General features: G+C 39.7%; 1 protein-coding gene across 24 annotated transcripts in view; it reads right to left on the bottom strand.

Moving 5' to 3' along the window:
• Window positions 1-15,069, bottom strand: part of LOC108040944 — a 131,206-nt gene extending 116,137 nt beyond the window's left edge. For 15 of the 24 annotated variants that reach the window (XM_044459854.1, XM_044459853.1, XM_044459847.1 and 12 more), the window contains exon 1: window positions 1,333-1,422. The gene's annotated coding sequence lies outside the window, so the exon portion shown is untranslated. Of the gene's footprint in view, window positions 1-1,332; window positions 1,423-12,606; window positions 12,856-15,004 lie in introns of those variants that run through there. The other 9 variants (XM_017118650.2, XM_017118654.2, XM_017118656.2 and 6 more) reach the window with 3 other exon arrangements.
• Window positions 15,070-16,149: the final 1,080 nt, after the last annotated feature.

Raw genomic sequence — 16,149 nt, forward strand, 5'->3', positions numbered from 1 at the left:
TCTAAAGTACATATTTTTCTATCTTCCCAGCCTAAACAAACTTGCCGCTGAAGTTGGGTTACCCGTTCATGCGATGGGCATTCCTGAATTGCTAAAACAAGCAATACCGCAACAGCTGCAACATGTGTGTTGTTGCAGCAACAAGTGCAGCGGCGGCGGCTAATTTCATGCAGCAAAAGCAAAAGCAGCAGTGCAACAGCAACAACAGCGAAAAACCCACACGCGTCGTCTACACTTGGCATATTTAACACATTTAATGGAAAACCAACAGAACATCAGTATTTATGATGCAGCAAGGCGAACTAGGGACCGCTCTCGAGGCGCCAGGCCCTCCTGTCCGCCAGTTGTGGCTTTATTAAGTTGCTGTTGTTGTCGGTTTTTATTAATAAGTCATATTTTTATATGGTTCAGCCGTGGAGCAACAGAAGCAGCAGCAGCTTGATAATTTATGTTGTTTGCCGAAGCGCCGAAGCAGGATGACAAAAGTGGCTGAAACAGCAGCTGGACCAAGGGCAACCAGAGCCAGGGGCGCCCACATTCAGACGTGGGTTTATTCATAAGTCACTCACTCGTTCATTCACTCACTCACTCAGTCCACTTTTCATTCATTCATAAACTTTAAGAAAAAAGCTCGAAAAGCGAAGCTCATTTCGTGATTAATTAAATGCAACTTGGCTGGTTGTTGTGATTATTATTATGGCTGCTGTTGAAAAAAACTGTGCCACTGCAAGAGACATGCAACAGGTTGCTGTGATGTAAGTGTTTATGGCTATTTGCAGTTTTTTATTGCTCTACCAACCACTAAATCTGTTTTTCTTTGTATTTACTTTTTCGGTTAGCAGTGGGCGAAAGTTTGTTGCCTAAGTCTTTCATTGTGATGCACTTTGCACCTGACCAAAGCTGGGCCAGAAAACAACTCAGACGTGGCCGATTGGCCGCGTGATATCCCCCTAAAACTGTGTCAAAGCACTAAATACACGAAATTATTTACTCATTTGTGGGAGAAAAAAATTCGCAAAAATATAATTGCGAAAAAAAGCGATGCAAAAAAGTTCGCAAATGCTTTAAATAGTTCAAGCATTGCGTAATCGCTTAAACATCCAATTAGAATTTCAGTTTTCGTGATGAAAAAGTTGCTTGGCGTCAACGAATTAAGCAAATAGCGATAGGAATTACTGCTAATTTTAATGCGAGTTGTATTTATCTTTTTATTTCGCTTTTTGCCGGCACAGTTTTCACTTTGCGCCCACACACAGCTGTTCAAATGCTGGAGAATTGCACAAATATGACTGGATTGGTGGATCTGGAGGGGATTGCGGGTGGATCGCGCACCTTTGCCACAAACGGAACGCAACCGATCGGCGGATAAAACTATTGAGCGTAGTGCACACAACGCGGTGCGCCGGCAGACTGAATGCGAGAGACTCTCTTGACTGCATTTGCTGGCCAAGTTAGTTTCAGTTGGCAAACAGCTGACGGTCTCACGCTCTTTCTCTAACGAGCAAAACTAGTTTCGTTTAATTGTGGACTGGCCTGGCATTTGAAAATCTGTTTGACCGTATAACAGTTGGCAAGCAAAACTGTGCTATCCGCTGAGAAACTGGGAGAAAAATGAGAGAATCTGAGAGAGTCCGAGAGAAATACTGGGAAAAAGAGAGAAACGCAGCGGGCTGGCAGAGACTAATTTGTTATTGTTATTGTGTTTGTCAAGTCAACTGATAAATTGACTTGATATTGAAAATAAATTAATTATATCTTCGAAAAATGGAACAACTTGGAGTTGGCTTTCGTGGGATTAGGCAAGCATTGAATCTGGCAGAAAATTCAATCGGATCTGTACTTGTAAAAAATACAAAAAAATATTTGAATAAAATAATAATAAATGAGGTCACAGCATGCGTCATGGGAGATTTTTCATAACAAAATATAGATATAAATATTTTTTACTCATATAGATAATCTAACTTGTTATACCCTTGCAGAGGGTATTATAATTTTGGTCAAAAGTGTGCAACGCAGTGAAGGAGACATCACCGACCCTATAAAGTATATATATTCTTGATCAGGATCACCTCCTGAGTTGATATAGCCATGTCCGTCTGTCCGTCTGTCCGTCTGTCTGTTTCTACGCAAACTAGTCTCTCAGTTTTAAAGATATCGAATTGAAACTTTGCACACACCCTTCTTTCCTTTGCACGCAGTATATAAGTCGGAACGGCAGGGATCGGCCGACTATATCCTATAGCTGCCATATAACTGATTGATCGGAAATGCCATTACTTTGGTGTTTGTAAAGTTAGGAAGTTGGGATTTTCTATGGGTCTTATATTTGGCCAATCAATCTGACCTACCAAATTTCATAAGGATCGGCCGACTATATCCTATAGCCGCCATATAACTGATTAATCGGAAATGCCATAACTTTGGTGTTTGTTAAGTTAGGAAGTTGGGATTTTCTATGGGTTTTATTTTTGGCCAATCAATCCGACCTACCAAATTTCATAAGGATCGGCCGACTATATCCTATAGCTGCCATATAACTGAACGTTGGAAATGCCATAACTTTGGTGTTTTTAAAGTTAGGAAGTTGGGATTTTTTATGAGTATTAAGAATGCATCATATGAATAATTTTGGAGAATATAATTAACAGAGTATTCTGCAAGGGTATATCAACTTCGGCTCCGCCCGAAGTTAGCTTTCCTTTCTTGTTTTTTATATTCTTGCCGTAATGACTCACACATTAATTCTGAGCGCAAGACAAATTGTTGCAAATTGAAATCAAGTTGTCTAATTGATTTCAACAGTATTTCAATGTGAAGTATGGCTATTTTCGAGACGTTAGACATTTTTTTAATGATCTTTATCCCATTTTGAAGAAGATCATTCATTCTCAACTGGCATTATTAATCGAGTCAAGTTCTTATCATATGTGATATAAAAGAAGTAGGCCAGTTGGAGTAATGTGCCAGTGGGAGATAATTAATGATGGCATTTGATCCAGCGGACAAAAAGAACAGGTTTAATCACATATTTCCATCCTTTCTTTTTTGGTTTTAAAGTTTCCAACTGTTCAGGCATCTAATGAATATTAATTTCTTAATAAAAAGTTTTAGGGGTTGAAAATACATATAAATAATCAAATTAGATGTGAATTTTAATCAGTAATGTCCATTATATTTATTTTTGTTAGCCATAGCCCTTTAAAGTTTTAAGTTAGGTATTCCCCAAGCTTTTTTATTTAAACGGGTTTCGCCCGTCTTTAACGTACAATAATTTAAAAAGTTTATAGCGTTTTTGACTTCAAAATGTGCAGCGAATTCGCTTCGCTCAATTTAAGTGACTACTCACGTTTTATATTTTTGCCAAGATCGTTTTGAAGATACACAAGTCTTTGGTTGTTTTAATTTTTGTTGTTGTAAAGTTAACTTTTGGCAAGTCTTAAGTCACGTTGCGCCCATAGACGCCACGTACGCAGTAACAGTCGCAGAGTCAGTCACAGTCACAGTTTAATGTTTATGTTATTTGCCGGCTCGTTTATTTATGTTTTTGCAGTGTTAAAGTAATTGTTGCAGTCCGCCTTGTAAGCCGCTTTACTCCATTTGTGGCAGCGAACAAATATTTTGGGGGGCGGCAGGGAGACTTGCATAAGTACAAGTAATTGCCCAGGCCAAGGCGCCCATACATATGCGTCTATTTCGCACCCCCCCCTCTCGGGAAATATGATTTATGCTGCCCCTGCGTTGCATAAGTTAAGAGCGATGACGTTATGCGAAGCGCGTGCTGAGGCGGCTGACCCAAAAAGCAAAAAGCCACTACGGTAGTTTGACGCCAACGCTGTCGAGGCGACATTTGGCTTAAATAGAATGCAAAATACAAAATGCAAAAGCTGAAACTGCAACCTAACGCTTAGACTTCCAGGGAGTAGGATGATGTATACTCTGCAGGAATATTTATATATATTTTCAGAAATCAAAGTAAAATCTTATATAAATTATTTTATATTGCTTCAAAAATGTTTTATCATTTAGAGTTGATATTCATTTACAAATGATCTTCTTCAAATCCATAACAATGGCTTAACCTAAAACAAATTAATACAAATATATATTATTTAATAACTCACTAACTTATTTAACCAGAGAAAATACTTATCATCTTTAAAATAAATACATTATTCTTTACCTTTTCTACCTTGATCATAATACTTTTTTATTTCGGTTATTAATTTAGAAAGGATATACCTACAAGAATTAATTAAAAATCTAAGGCTAAAAAATACCACTAATAAAACATGTTACTGTATAAAAACCTATGCTAAGTCATCATTTATTTGTCGCCCACCTTTTTTTTACTACCATTTTCAGTGTCTCACAGACTGATGAAGTATATGCCCTAGTTGATGGCACCACCTGTAGTTAGAGTGGACCAACTGCCGAGAGCAACGAGCGTAAACAAGTTGGCCTGACAGCTCAGTTAGACATTAGATGGCTAAGTGATGAGCCTGTTGAGCGCGTTGCTTGCCAGCTTTTGCAAATTGGCTGGGTTCGGTTGGGGCCGAAAAGATCGCCGCCAGGCGGAGGAGTACCGTTGGTTGCCACACCAACCTACATAGCACATGGCTAAGCCGAAGTCGAGGAATTTGCAATTGCAACTGCAGCCGCTGATGCTGCCGTCTATGAGATAATTGAAAAATGCGTAAGTTAGACCCTGATGTCAACCGGACGAAAGGGGTGAAAGAGGTTCAAGCAGCGGTGCCAGAACTCTTTGCATTTTCCACAGATTTTCCCTGCACGCAGGTTAACAACAAAGTAGAATGCTAGAGCAGAAGGAAAAACCTGTTTCCTGTGTTGTCTATTTTCCTGTCGTTGCATTTGTTGTTTGCGCTCATTTTCGTTACGTACGGAAAGCAAAAGGCATGGCAAGAAGATACAAGACAAGAAGTATCTACGAGCTGGCTGTTGGTGTTGTGTTTTGGCCATTAGAGGGGAAAACACTCGCACACACACACACACACGCACGGAATGCTAGCGGTTATGGAAATTCCTTTGAAGCACGCACACACACACACACAAACTCGTAGGAGAGAGGGAATGGGAATAGTGGAGTCCAACAAAGGATGTAAGGAAGCAGCCAGGCCAACAAGAGGGCCCAAACAATGAGGGTCTCCCGAAGTGTGGTTGCTTTTGGCACTTTTGGCCGCATGGCCATGGAAAATTGGCCGTTTCGCTGGCATAGATACAACACTTGCTCCTCGGGGTATCATCAACCTCATCATCGGCATTGGGTATCGGTATCGGTATTGGGATCGTGTGTGTCTGGTAGCAACTTGAGGCATGACACTGCCGGTTTTCCACAGCTCTCTTACATTCACCGACTGCTTGCCAATAGAAATTCGGTTAGGATTTGTTTGTTCCCAGTTGAAAAATGCCTAATCAGCATTTTATTGTTACGAGTATTCTTCGCCCCGCTACCGAGCGACTCTAACAAGCGAAGAGTGAGAAAAAGTAGCGTGACTTTCGATGCAAGTGCCTGCATAATTAGAATATAAATGCCCACTTTGTTGTGGGATCTTCGGGAACGCACGGCGGTGATTATGTGGATCAAGTAATTGCCGGTTTAGTCCAGTGCATTTCCTTATGGCCAAAACAAACCAAAGACCAAGCCACCGAACCAGCAAAATCAGAGCTTTATCTGGAAAAGTGGCTGTGAGGTAATATTTAAAGGAAAATATATTTTAAAATATTTATATTTTAGGTATGCCACATCTGAAATTGTTTCCTTAGAATAAGACCATTTAAGCCACAATTTTGCATAGAAGAGGAATAATCGTCCATTCCGAGGCAATGCATTCAAATTGCTCAAGTGACTCGGCGCAATACCGCTCTTAGAACAGTTAGAGAACAAAAGACTTAGGCAACATACTCGAATAAATTTACAGACGACTGCACAATTATCAGAGGGAGACAGCAACAACGTGCTGCATTCTTGGCTCCTTCCCAATTAATCAAAAGGCTAAAGAAACGGTAAACGAATTATGTAACTAATGCACTAACTACGCCCTGCCCCCCCTCGACGCCCCCGGTGCCACTCCCCCTGCTGGTAAGCATCTCCAGCGAAGCGTTTGACGCCACTAAACTGTACAACATTTCAAACACTTGCCTCGAGGGCAGCCCGGCAGTTGGTTTTGGGAAAAACTAAAACTGGTAACGAGAGACTGGTAACTGATATGCATGCGCAGAGCGTGTAAATAATTAGAACTGAGAACTGCCAGCCAAGCAGAGCTGGCCAAAAGACAAAGGCCGCAGCATGATTAAGAAGTTTTTAAGAGCCACATTGAAATTAGGGTGGGTGTGGTGGTTATAGACTAGGAATAAAGCAAGACATTTATCTTGGGAATATGTTTACATTTTAGGTTGATTTTACATATCCAAAAAAAATTTTAAAATTTGGTATACAAAATAATTAGTACACTGCTCTAGCAAAAAAATGCAATTAGAAAACAAAGGGTAATGGTTACTTAAAAATACTCTCTATCGTGTAAATGCGGAAAACATGTTTTAAGTTATATCAAAATTTAGTATTGTAGGGAAATATTAAAAGTGCCTGGTAATAACGTTTTAATGTGATTTTCCAAAAGTGAAATAGGAAATGCAGCAAATTACATATACCCGTATTTCGGATGGTAAACATTTTTTCCGCCTTTAAGAGTGGTAAGCAATGACCCCGCCCTAAGAAAACATTTAATGCCTGGGGTATCTTGTCTTCTATCAACGCTCTAACTTCTTTTCCTAGCCCTTCGCTTAGAAACAAAAAGGAATTTAACTGAAGCATAACTCAAGCGGCGGGCAAAGTTAATTTTTATGGTTATAACATTCATTTGCTGGTAATTATGAGCACTGAGTGAGGCCAAAGAAGAGCCGCAGAAGAGGCTGAAAGCTAGAAAAGGCGTAGAAAAGCTCATTTTGTAATTAGACAGCCAGCCAGCGGCAATCCTTTGCAATGGGCCAATGAACTGCGCTGTCCAACGAACTTGATTTGGTCTACGGGTTCCGCCTTAGCCTCTATATAGTGTTGGTGTGGTGTGCGTATGCAAATGGATCCGCAAAAAAGGTCAACCTGGGCCCAGACAGCGGCGGCAACAATTACAAAATATGCGTTAAAAATGCAGGGCCGCCTGAATCGAACACGACGATTCGGACAACGAAGGCAGGCAGCGAAAAAAAAAAAAATGAAAAAAAGTACTGAAATAATATGGCCACAAATCGTGATAAGCAATGCCGGGGCAAAAACTTATTGGCAAACATTGCCAGCAACCAACAGCAACAAAAACAGGCTTGGCCCGGCCAAGAGCAGCAGCAGCGGCAGCAGCAACAACAATCAAATGGCCCAGGACGGCAGGCAACGGCGGCAGCATTTTGTGAACCACTCTATTTATCAGATACAGGAGGGGGTCGAGGGGGCTGGGTGGGTGCCCGGGTTTTACGGGTCCGGGCCAACTAGTTGGCTCAATTGCTATGGCCAGTGTACATATTATTGAGCGATTTTTAGTGCTTCTCTCTCTCTTACTGCCTGCGCTCATATTTTTTTTGATGGCGCGCTGAAAGTCGAGGCGATATCTCCCCTACATGTGTGTTAGTAGTAAAAGTTGTTGCACATCCAGCTGAGGCCGCGGAGTGAACGACCATCAAGGTAAGACTGCAGCAAACAATGGCCAAAGCGGCACGTCGTGCCCAGCTCCAGGTGAATGTGCCCAGTCCCTCGATCCTCGATCCTCTATACTCCATACTCTATACTCCAATCTCCATCCTCCACCCTGTTGGGGTGTAGCCGCAATTCTGCCCGCAGAATTGTAACGCGTTTTGGCCAAGTATTTGCCGAACCCGGCACTCGCCACTCTTATTGTTTTTGCTTATTTGTTTCTACGTATTAATAACATGTTCGGGCCGCAATCGCGCGCTGCCTGTTTTAAAAATATGCATACAGAGCTGGGGTCTCTTACTGGGGGGAATTATGAAAGGATTTCGTTGCGATCCCACAGGCTCTCGGCGTGCGTGTAACCGCCCTGACTGTCTGTCTACTAATAATAGTAATACACGGCCAATAATAAGTTTTAATCATCGTGATAATGGTGTGCTTATGGTAAGTTCCTTCCCACGACACCGCTCCCCAGCTGATGTCTCCATAAAAATCCCTATCCCAGTCTGTGTCCCGGATTTTTATACATTTTTGCTTTTAAGCCAACAACTCGAAAGTTCGCCGTTGACGTGGGCGTCATATTAGGTTTGACTGGCCAAGACAGCCCGACCGCAGCACTGCATTGGCATCTGCTAGAAAAATCTATAAACTCTTTGAAATGTTTTTATGGCTTATAAATATCTTGATATTGAAAAACAGGAAATTCCCATAAAAATTCCAGTAACTTCGATTGCTTCCAAGAATCGGTCTGTTTTAAGATGAGGGCTTTTAAGAAGGCGATTTGGTGCAATAAGTTTATGCAAAGATTTTATGGGCATTCTAAAATCGGACACATGTAGAGTAAAATATAGAAAAGTATTTATTTTTATATATTTTTAATTAACTTTTAAAGTTATTTTTAAATTTTAATTAGCTAAACAAGTTTACCAGAACGTATCTCGACAAGTCGTGTTAACATTACCAATATTGACGAAATACTTTAAGCTTAATAACAACAAAATAAATATATTTCCAACAGAACTCTTATGAAATTCAATTCCTAAAAGGTATTTCAAAATTAAGTCATCACTGACTTATCAAATATGGAGTTACTCGATTGATACAACTTTATAAATTTTCTCAAATCCGAAAATAAAAAACCAAGCAAAAGTTTTACAGTTACAATTCAGCTCTCATGTGGGTGGATATAATAAATTCCATATATACTGTATACATTAAAAATGAACGCAATTAAAACGGTGCCAATGAAGGCTTTGTTCCGTTTTGCAAATGTCAGAACAGTCGGGCGAGAGTTGCGGGCCAAATGCCAAACTGGTTTTGGCCAAAAACAAACATTTGCATATAAGAAACGAATAAAATCAATGCACACACACGGTGCCAGACCCCCAAAGTTGTTTGCCTTGAGTGTGTTTTATAAATCGAGAGTGTACAGAGCAACAATAAATCCGCTCGGCCATTAGAAGTCAGCTCAGTAACAGCTGACCAGGTTACTGACGCATCTGCCAAGACAATTAAATAAATGCGAACAGGTTGAGTTGGCCATAATGGTATTAATCACTTTTCTGTGACCTTAATTATGCCCAGATCTCCCTGCCCCGCGAAGTTTGAGGCTGCTGTTTAAAAAAAAACAAAAGACTTAAGACACAAACTTGCCAAATGAAGAACTTTCCTCTGCCACAGAGGCAGCATTAAACTTTATGACAATTTAATTAGTTTAATCGATGCGATGAGACACAAATGGCGGGAGAGGAAGCCAGTGGCTTCAGCTGGACACTGGACTGCCTGCTTGGATATTTATGGAAAGCATAAAACTTAATTGTTGCATAAGTTACCTAGCAACGATGAGATCGAATCGGGCTGGTCTTGTTGGCTGGTCGGGGCTGTTTAAGCTGCTTTAATAGTTTGCTTTGGCTGGCCGATGATTAATGCTTATTGCCCGTTGCCCTTTCGGCATTCTTGCCTCTCTCACACATAACTGTAAATCGTTTGTGTTATTAAACGCAATTACTGTCAATAGTATTTCTCCTTTGGCCGTAATGAATTGCACGAATTTCGCGGTTTGAGGTTGAAACCAGAGCCAAATGCGAAAGTTCAAAGACACGCACAAAGAAAGATGCTTAGAGGGACGCATGCGGGTGTAGTCTGTCATTCATTTTCCATTAACAAAATATATAGGTATTTATTTTTCGTATTGTTCGTACTGCCAACTTATCGAAAGCTTTTAATAGGATTGTGTATTTTACATATGTTTCTGTTTCTCCTTCAAAAACGTGAATGGGCTCAGTTCGGGCAGTTAAGATCCGATTGCGATGCGTGCGGAATAAATTTGATGATCTCATGTCGCTTTGAGTTGAAGGCGAAACACTTAAGGTGACATAAAAATGCCTGTGGGAAAGCAGATTAGTGAAATGAAAAGGCAAAGAACTTTGCTCTTGAAAAAAGGGAGTTAGGCTGTAAAATTTATATTGTCTGAATCGAAGTTTTTATGTTAGGGTAGTCCAGAATTAAAGACACTAAATTTTTATTGGACACACAAGTATGTCGGGGGAGTTTTACTACTTGGGAATTCATTTAATTTGTTTTCGCGTTAGCCATAAGACCAGAGGCATATCATTAAGATGTGATTTCTTTAATCCATTTGTTGGGGTAATAAAATAATGCATTATTTGAAACCAAACTCAACCAAACAGGCTAACTCATATCAATTGCATTTTGGGCTGGGCACTTAGCCAAATGATTGCATCACCTGTTTTTTTTTCTCCACAAAGTCATTTCACAAATTCATGAAATACTTGAGATACACACTGAGTTTGGTTTGGAAACGCGTGGACTTCCTTCGAAATATTTTTACAAGCGACAAGTTACCAAAAATAGTCAATTAGCAAATGATTTGAGTTGCGGTTCGGGTTTATTTTGATTATTTATTGACAGTTGCCTGTTATGTGCTCAAGAAAACAGAAAACTGGCGAAGAAGCAAAAAACACGGACTACGGGCGGTTTCGTAAAATGCCCAACCCAACAGCTTTCACTTGACTTGTCTCCATGTAAGCCACACGATTTGTATTTTACACTCTGTATTTTTTCTCCCCCTTTATTGCGATAAAGGTAAGCATTTATTTGTTTAGTTATATTTGCGGGCATGCAAGTCGATTTAAGCCAGCTGATTTGCCACACTTTGGATTTGAGCACGTCAAGTTCGTGCCTCGAGTCTTTCGATTCGCTTGCCTGGTGGCCCGTTGCCCCGATCCCGATCCCGAACCGATACGAAATGGCATGGTACCAATGCCCCTTTGTTGTGGCTGTGCCCGGGGTTCAGGCTGCTGTTTCTGCCGGGGCGTATGGTAATAATCATTTTGCACGGGCCATGTTGGCGGCATGCGACTTTGTAGGTAAATTGCGCTTAATGATTATGTTCAGCGGACTTTACAATATATATATGGGTGTATATATGGGGCCTGGGCCCTAAAATAGCCCCAGCCGAACCGAGGTGTTGGAAGTGATGTCTCTCTTCCTTCGTGACCTAGCAGGAGGCTGAGTTAAATTCAATTAGTTGGCAGCCGCTGCAATTTATTTTAATACACTTACTTTTAAGGCCTCCCATAATAAAATTACTTAATATTAGGTCGAACCTTCTCCGCGGCTGCTGTTGCCGTGTCGTGCCGAACCCCGATTAGCTTTATTTTTATATTTTCTGATTTATATTCAAGGCTGTGGCCATTCAGGCATCACGGCAAACATTTGTTTGCAATTCTCTGCGACGCAGCTTTTCGCAAAATCTTTTAAAAAGATCTGCCGAAAAATAAACGAATGCGGACATGTCTCCGGGGCAATATAAATCTGTGTGAAATAATGTTTTAAAATAAGTAGAAAAGTCTAGACAAAAGCAAACATGGAATGCAAAATTTCGAATGCTGTCAAAGCCAGTTTGGCAAATATAACCACGCCTTGGAATATTTTATGTTAAATAAAACTAAATAATAAACAAAAGGCAGTCATAAGCAAAATAAATTAAAGTTCGTTTTAGCTGGGAAACCAATCGAAAAAGATAACAATCTTGACCCAGGAGTTTTTTCCATCCCATTCGTATTAATTCCGCACTCAACATCAAAAATAATTGTTTTGACGAAAATGGATAATTAATAATGGTGCCTAAAAAAAACAGGCAACTACAAATTTATATCTCATTTGCCGCCCTCAAGTATTTTGCTGTTACTATTCGACCTTCGAGGGGCGGTAGACATTACCGTCTCACATCAATGAACAGCAAAAGCTATAGCAAATATATGGATATATAAATATATGGACTTAGGAAACATGTGAAACTGACTAACAATTGTTAGACCCCGGCACAGCTGATGAACAGCGAAATATGATGAATAAACTTTAATATATCTTGATTGAAAAAATGGTTTAGCAATTAAATACATACGTTTGCTAATCAGTGGGATCAGATTCCTAACGAGATTATTATTTGAACAGAGATGCTTTACTAACTTGGATACAATAAAAAAAGAAAAGGAAAACGTAAAAGGTAAATTCAACTTGTTGTAAGAAGTCTTCTTTTTATTATTTGTAATATTTCTAATTAAATAGTTTAAGTTCCCATAAGTGGCCTTGTAATTGCAAATAATGTTCCTTAATGTGATTTGTATTTTTAAGAACCTTAATTAACCTCAAATTGGGCGACACTACTTAGGAGTTATTATTGCGTCAAAACATTAGGTCTATTTATTAAATAAAACCACAGTATTAAAAAATACCACAAAACCAATAAAACTGAAATTAGGTAAAATAAAAAGCAATAAATAAATTGGCAATCGAAGTACATATACTTCAAGGCATTTGAAACTTGTTTTGCGGTTAACTTTGGGCTAATGAGTAGACAAGATTTTATTTCGTGATTTACTTACCAATAATTTGTTGTTACTCATTTCTCCGCAAAACAAAAGGTGTTGGCCTGGTTGCGATGGGATTTTTGTAGTTATTCAGTTGTTTGATTTATTATTTGTCACTGCACGATTGAACAATATATATTTGTTGTACTTAGAGTGCACAAGGCACACAGGGAAGAACACACACTATTATCCCAAGTACGGGTATTACACATATATTAGTTTCAGGCAGTTTTCTCCACTTCTCGTTCTCTGTCTCTCAGAGATCTGCAAATAGGATGAGTTGGTCAGAGTTATGCAACGCCAACGCAGGCAAAAATCAATTGCACTCAATTGGAGTGGCCATAAATAAGCGAGGGGCGAACATTTATCATGCGCGTTTTGTTGGCCCTCTGAGCGGCTACAAATTGCAATGGCCCGTTGCCATGATCATTTGTTGTGTTGGCGTTTAATTTGCCAATTGTGATGAGTTATTGCCAGTGCCAGAATTGCGCTGATCTGTTTGCATTGGCAAATTCAACATGGGCTAAGTCAGCAGAAGCAGCGGCAACAGCAGCAGCTTCATTAAGCGCTAAATTTAGACAGGCCAGGCCGTTCGTAGAGCCCTCGAACCGGATATGGCTTAATGCCGAGGGAGCACCGATATCCAAGATCTGGCCACTGTCCACCAGGCGTGATTTTCGTAGGCAGCAGCAACTGCAGCAGCAGCAGCAGCAGCAACAGCAGCGCTCAACTTTATTTAAACACAATTATTTGCTGGGCCAGGCCATGAGCAAAGAGCCCCCTTTTGCTGCTGTTCACTTACACATAAATTTGCATGCGCAACAAATTTGCTGCAGCTACGTTTTGGCTGCTGCTGCCGCTGCCGTTGCCGTTGCCAGTGCCGTTGATGTTGATGTTGTAATTTAGTTAATTTTGCCTATTCCAAGGTGGCAGGGAGCCCAAAGAACAACCCATGTCAGAGCTCGAGCCCCTGACTCAGACTCAGACTCAGACTCAGTCTCAGACTCGGAGGAGGCTCATGCCAAAAGGCTCGTGCTCCGTCTGGTTGGCTCGCGTTTTTATTTTGTTTTCGCTTCTTTTATAGAGTTGTTGGCTTTTGATTGCGTTGGCGTTGTCTTTCGATACTGCAGGTTTTGCATGTTCCCTTGCTGTTGCACTTTTGTTTTATTGCTGGCAATTTGGCTAATTGTATATAGGTAGCGACAAAATATTGCTTTAAACGATTAAACTGAAGTTTATTATGCACTAAGTAATTTGTAGCTATTTGTATAATTTGGGCTTTGTTCACACATTTATTTTTAAAGCTATGTCACCGCAAAAGTTCATTAAAACAATTACAAATCTTTTGTACTGCTAATGAATTTCAACATTTTTTATTGCCTTTTTCGGTTTCCATTTTTATTTGTAACAAAAGATACATTTAATATTTAATGACTCTTAAATGTTTTTAGTTTAAATACGTAAGGCCAATAAATTCACGAAAATTATTTTTGAGGTAAAATATTAGTTTCCTCATTTTATTGGAGCTAAGCTAATATTTCGATAAAGTCGGTTGGGGCACAATCCATAAGAATGGCTTTTAATTATTCGTAGGTTTATACATTTGCTTTCTACTTATGGTGTAAGTTCGTTTTCTAAAATATAAATATTAGATTTAATTATTTTCAAAATGTTTTTTTGTAAAAACTTGTAGTTAACTTGTATTTTTGTTTTAAACAAATCAAAAGTTCGTAAATTTGTTAAAATAAAACAGAATCACAGAAGAGCTTTTTATTGTTTATCATAAACTCATCACTGATATTAAAAACCTCAAATTCCGACTTTTAGGCACTTATCAGAGTTAATATTAATTGTTTTTAGTTTTTGGGAACTCTCTATTTTGAAAAAAAAATTTTTCACAAAAGCGTTCATTAATATTTTATTTCATTGTTTTTATTAAATCAGTTTTATTTTTAACAAATTAATTATCGCATCCTTCCCAATTGTTTTCCTTAATTAAACTTTTAAGAACTAAACTTTTTTTATGAACACATCAACACAACGCAATTAATTTCAGTTGTCGAAAATCCTTTAGTTTTAATTATTGTAATTGATTATAATTTATTTTAATTGAACAACTTTCAGTAAAGCGCGCACACGAGAAACTATTTTGTGGCAAGACGAGATTTTCCTATTAAATTTGTCTTCCGTTTTTTCGTGCGACGATGCGCGCAGACGACTTGGCTGGTTATTAAGCGCGACTCGGAATGCGGCAAGCTGTCCAGGCACTGCCCCAACAAACCCAGCAAAACCCCCAAAGACTCCGCAACGTAAGAGGCGGCCAAATGACGTAAGCGGCGGTCAACGAACGAGCAACGACGTAAGCGGGCTAGAGCGAGAGGGCCTGAGTTTCGGGAGGGAACTGTCCACTCACAAAATCCACAAAAGAACACAGATCGCTAGCGACGATCAGATCACACCTCGCACGTTGAAGTTCGCAGCCAGACTGAGTCGCGCGCGTCTCCAAGCCGAGATTATAAGTTGGCCCAAACGCCGGGCGAAAGAAACCCACCACAGCAGCCACCACACTTGAACTTGACCAAATGCACAAATTGCAGAGGCGGCCTCCACGGCACGTGAGCTGCCGGAGAGCGAGCGAACCACTCTCGCAGGTAAACAAACACTTCCAGCTGGAAAGCTGCGCTCCCCAAAACAGGTTTCTCTTGGCCAAATCACGTGGCCGGCATCGGTTTGTTTTGGTTTTTCGAGTGTTGTTTACAGCAGTGACGTCATTGTTTTGACAATCCCAATTGGCAACACGCTCTCGCCTCTTCTCTCTCGCTCTCTTATTTGTGGTGAATTTGTCCGGCCCAAAACGAAAGACTTAGGCAACGAACTTGACTTGTGCGCGCTGACGCAACGACAGAAAATCGAGCAAAAAGTGTTTGAAGAAAATAAAACATGTGGACAGAAAACATATCTTTATATTTATTTTCAGTATTTTTTGTCAACTCTTGTACAACTATTGTCTCAAAAATTATAATACTGTTTTATTTTGTTAGACAATATGCAAAGATAACTGAATATTATAAAATATTAAAAAATAAATTAAAAATAATTATATTACGGAAAATAAATGTAAGAACCAAAGCATTTGCGAATATTTTTATATAATTGTGAAAAGAAAAAATGTTCAAGTCCGTTTTACAATCGTTTTGCCCTACCCAAACGAAAGACTTAAGCGACAAACTTGCTGATGCAACAAAAAAATTCGACAAAAAAGTATAAAAAAAAGTAAGCAAAAAAAAACTATTGAATTTCGCTTAAGCCGCTGGGCGTGCAAAACTCCGTTCTTACGTTAAGCCGCACATTTGTCTGGCTTTGAAATCAGCTTAAAATCAACGCCTACGTGGGTGTCCATCCACCGCCTCAGAGAGATGCCGACAACATAAATAACCATCTGCTTACGGACCGTGTCTGTGGCAAAATTCGGCATTCGATTTCATTCGTGGTATTTTTTCAATCGATGCCATGACATCACACTTGACTGACAGATCATTAAATTGCATTAGACGTTGC

The sequence above is a fragment of the Drosophila rhopaloa genome, unplaced genomic scaffold (assembly GCF_018152115.1).
Source record: "Drosophila rhopaloa isolate 14029-0021.01 unplaced genomic scaffold, ASM1815211v1 contig_2, whole genome shotgun sequence".
In the NCBI taxonomy this organism is placed as follows: Eukaryota; Metazoa; Arthropoda; class Insecta; order Diptera; family Drosophilidae; genus Drosophila; species Drosophila rhopaloa.